The 4,881-nt window shown below is 42.2% G+C and overlaps 1 protein-coding gene across 3 annotated transcripts in view; it reads left to right on the forward strand.

Annotated features, from left to right (window-relative positions):
- The first annotated feature begins 3,760 nt into the window (after window positions 1–3,760).
- CREB1 (cAMP responsive element binding protein 1) overlaps window positions 3,761–4,881 on the forward strand; it is a 40,777-nt gene continuing 39,656 nt past the window's right edge. For all 3 annotated transcript variants that reach the window (XM_014522489.2, XM_006029122.3, XM_025210575.1), the window contains exon 1: window positions 3,761–3,896. The gene's annotated coding sequence lies outside the window, so the exon portion shown is untranslated. The remainder of the gene's footprint in view (window positions 3,897–4,881) is intronic.

Raw genomic sequence — 4,881 nt, forward strand, 5'->3', positions numbered from 1 at the left:
GGTACCCCCCCGCCCCCCATGAGCTGAGCTTCTGTCCCCTGCCCCGTCTAGGCAGCACCTGCCCCTGACCCCTCCCTCCCTCACCATGGGAGGCGTTGATCTGCCCCCCCCACACCCCTTCCTTCCCCCCTCCTCTTCCACCACAACAGACTTACAGCTGCCTCCAGGTGGTATCCAGTATTGGATCAGTATCAGCCGATATGCCTTCTTAAATATTAGCTATTGGTATTGACCCCCAACATCTCTATCAGTGCACCCCTAGTAGAAAACACTGTTATCTGCCTTGGGTGAAACTTGCACCAGTGTGGCTATGCTGGTGCAAAAATGTAATATACATGTGCTGCACTGACGCATCTTATTTTAATTAATCAGTCTTCTACTGGAATAAGTATCTCAACCACATTTTGCATCACTAAAGAACAGGAGTGCTCGGTCTCTGACCCACATAGTCATGTCATCTGGCCTGTGGAGCTCCCCATGTAACCTTGGTGACAGGGTAGTGGTGGCAATTAACTGCCACCATCTCCCTGTTGCCAAATTTTCCAAGCCCTGAGGGCCAGATGACATGGTTGTATGGTGTGGCTTGGGTCACACCAGCCAAATTGGGGCCCTAGCTGTATCAGGCTTGCAGAGTGAGACTGTATCGCTCATCTGACCCATGGGGCCAAAAGGTTAGGCATCACTGATGATGGAGCATTCTCATGCTGTAGCTATGTAGGTGCATAATTTTATAATGTAGACAAGGTTCTAATCAGGATTCAGTGTTGCCATCCCTTTGAACATGTTTCTCAGTCTTTTAAGATCTGTGCAAGCAACCAGATTTCAGTTACTCATGTCATGTATTTTTCAAAGCTACCTCTACAGCTAGAAGGCCTGGCTGCGGTTGTGTGTGCATACTTGAAAGATGAGTTCATAGAAAACAATATGGCAGCATTTTAAGAAAACATCAACCTGGCCCAGTTTGAGCCTTGATCTGACACCAATTTTGTGCTGGTATTTTACAACACTTTTTGTACTGCCAATTTGTTGGGTTTTTTTTAAATAAAGTGTCATGCTACTTGTCTTGCATGTGAGTATAAAAATCTGTAATCTTCTCAATAATAAGAAAACTTTCTGAAGATGACAAATGTCTCTTGCCCATTTCTCTTAATTTAGTCAATTGGTACAGAACATTGTATTTAGACCACACACGCATTTTCATAGAGAAAGTTGGGATGAGGGAAAATGCCTCAGCTACATCTCTTGCCTTCTTCTAAACCTTCTTTGTGATGCCTTGTAAAAGAGACTCCTGAGCGCAGTGCACATTCTCATGCTGCTTTCCCATTGATGCCAAGAGAAGCAATGGTGCGAAACAGGTGAGGATTTCCTTGGTATCATATTGCTACAGATAATTCTGTTTAGCTTGAGCATAGAATGGTATCCTCAGAGTAGAAAGAAGACAACAGGTGATGGAAGAGCCTCTCAACAGGAGAGGATAAGGAAATTGAATGAAGTGCTAATATATTTAGTTTCAAAGCACAGTGGTGAATATAAATTTGGTACCATGGCTGATTCAGTGACACACGTGATCTCAAGCAAATTGTAATTAGCATGCTTCAGTTTCCCCCTTGAGTAAATGAACACATCTGCCTGTCGCACAGTATTTTGAGATCTGACATTTGCTATGTACTTTGAGATCATTGGTTACAAGGTGATAAAACATGTACACTTCAGTATACCACTCTAAAACTTGCCATTCTGGATCGTAACAGTGGACAGTCTGGTTTGATATATTTCCAACTCTGGAAAATACCAGTAGCTTCAGATAAAAGTGCAAGGCACCTTACTATTTATTTATTTACACACTGCCTGTGGGTTTGGTCTACAGTGGTTTTCAACCCATGGGCTGTGGACCCCCAAGGGTCCACGAAAGATGACTGATCAATTAGAAACGAATGTGAATACGTACACTTGCAATTCAGAGGTGTCTGCACCTCCATTCAACATTTCCTCCATTTGAATTTTTTTAGGGGTCCACAAATGAAAAAAGGTTGAAAACCACTGGTGCACATTAGAGGCATTGCTGCCACAGCTGTGTCAGTATGGCTATGTTGGCAGGTCACCCTGGTGGAAATGCAGAATGTAGTGGAGATGCCAGCTGGCAGAAGCGATTTTTCTTTTCTGTCAACTTGGCTATACTACCTGAATGACAAAATCTGTGGGCTGACAAAGCCCCTTTCTGGTGTATGCCAGCAAAAATTTGTTGTGAATGCAGCTCTATATCTGTTGGCCAGGTGGTGCAATCTTTTCACGCCTGTGGCTAACAAAGATATGCTGTGAAAAATTTGTGCCATAGATCAGACATATCCTTCGTACTTTTTATAGGGTATTTTTGTATATATCCTGATAAAGATCTAATACTTTAAATGCTAGTTTAGTGATAGCCTATTAGGCTGAGGACGGAATTCTGTCCCTCATTCCTATGGGAGTAAGAGTCGAGGTAGGATCTTTCTGTGCCTAGTAATAAAGATCAGACATGGTTTAGAGAAAAAGTTGTATTGTCTGTTGAAGTGGGACAAACAAAGCGTAGTCTGAAATTTGCTTGCTGCCCACCAGATATATGTTTATAAGTAAGGATAAGCAACATAGACTCTGATTCAAGATTTTATTTGGTGACAATACTGATCTTTGTTTCAATTTTTATATATGCACAGTATAAATAAAAATGGGAGGTAGTAGATTCAAGTTATTTACAACCACATGAACACGTATCTTGTCATAAACACACATTTATTTATCTTGCTCTGACATTTTCCCTTTTTCATTATTCTTTCTAGGCTCCGTAGACACTCCCTTGATCCTATTGTTTTCATGTGCTCTATGTATGATGTTAACCTTTACCCTCCCTGCCTGTTCCATGTGCTTAGTGTTGTTGCAGTTTCCTCAGTTTTCTCTAGCTGTCATAAAACTTTCCAGCTTTCCATCCCTTCTGATAAACAGACAGCACTCTAAATCTTATGTTTGATCTCTGTGGTAACAGAGAATGAGACCTTTTCTTCATTTTACTGTTACTCCCACATCTCATCTGGAGATTAATATGAGAATTTTTCCCATCTGGCTTTCCTGTTAAAACCAGTTGACCAGTAGAAATTCTTCATTTGCCCATCTTACCCCATGTTGTGGTAAAGACTTCCTTTAGCTCTGCTCTGGCTGGCATTTATAGCAGGGGGTTAGGAGCTTATGGCCTGCATAGCAATTTGATCCAGCCTAAAGATGTGGGGCTTCAGCAGCAGTTGCTTTGCCTGTGCTGCTGTGGGGAGAAGCAGCAGCAGATGGATTCTAGGGCCTGCCTGCCTCTGACCTGAACTAGGTCATGGCCTAAAGCCTGAAAAAGTTGTCAACCACTTTATTATGGGATAGAAAAATCTACATCTCAGTGTGGGTGTAAAAAGATTTCTCTAGAAAAAAAGAATTAAGCCATTACCATGAGCATAGGAGTCTAGTCTTTTCCCACAAAGCAGGTTGCAGGTTTGTCCATTTCATTCTTGTTGCTCCAAAAGTTCCAACAAGGTTAAGATAAGGGAAGGTAAAAGAGGAAGTAATTCCCCTCCCACCCCATTCCCACAGTGATACCAGTAGATTTAAAACACAAAACAAGACAGGTATATTGTCACTTCCAAGTTAAGGCAGAGGCAAGCTTCAGTGATTACTTTCTTTTACTTCCACTGTTTCTGTCCATGGTGACTGGTCATGTTGGTTTCTCTTTTGTGTTGTAGGGAGGTGAAGAAAGTGAGACAGAAGTTTCAGAGGCCTGGAACATATCTGTATGGGGGAAATAGCTGTTCCTTTCCCAGATACCAAGAATAAAGTGAAAAGAGAGAACATGAAATGGAATCATCATCCTCTTGAGTAGCCAGGTGACAATAGATGGGGGGGGGGGGGATCAAAAATTTCAGGGTCTTCCTATCATATTATGAAAGCATCTTGAGGTTTATCTGTGGTGCATACATAATACACTGCTCTGTGAAGATACCAAAGTTAGTTCTAAATGACCTAGCTTGCGTGTTCAAAGCAAAGTAGTTTCATTAGCAGTTTTGGGGGCTAATTAGCCCTACTACGACTGACACAGCTCTGCACAGTACTACAGTGTGCTGGATGGACATATCCTTTTATCTCATCAGTTCTGTTGAGGATTTGGAGCAAGACAGATGGTATGGAGTTTTTTTGTTGTTTTTTTTTTTCACCGAACACTGCCCCTGTAGCTCATTGATTATGCTTATATTTTGTCAGACATTGGTGAGCCTGACCCTCTGTGCTTTCAATATTATAAGCCTCTTGGCCTTTCTTGCTTGCTTCTTCCTCCCCTCCCTCCTGTTTTTAAAGTAAGAATGATGAGTAGAACTGGATTAGCAGGAATTTTGCAAGTTAGGATAAAGGCATGTAATAGAGCAGTTTATATCGCCTAGCTGATGAAAGCCAAGGAAAAGTAATGGTGCCCACTGCTAACAAATGATATACCACATTTACTTGAATATAAGACAAAGTTTCCCTGCCCCTTCCCCCATCAGTATGGCGGGGAAAACCCATTGTCTTATATTTGCATACCAGGAAACCTCACTAAATACGTTGTCTACCATTAAACTGCTGCCAAAAGCAGCATGTGCTTAGAAATCAACTATGAAGTTGACTAAATGCAGCCAACACTGAGCATTACTATAAAACACATGGCTTATATGGGACAAACATACAGATGCAAATCCTTTTATTTTTTGTGTCTGGCCCTTAAAAAAAAAGGGGGGGGGCGCGGGCATCCCCTCTTCAGGGAACTGGCATGACCTGGAGGTGTTGCAATACCAGGCCAGCACCAGGAGGGCCAGAGCCAGCCCTGACACCTTATTCCTG

Source organism: Alligator sinensis, unplaced genomic scaffold (assembly GCF_000455745.1).
Source record: "Alligator sinensis unplaced genomic scaffold, ASM45574v1 scaffold699_1, whole genome shotgun sequence".
Lineage (NCBI taxonomy): Eukaryota > Metazoa > Chordata > Crocodylia > Alligatoridae > Alligator > Alligator sinensis.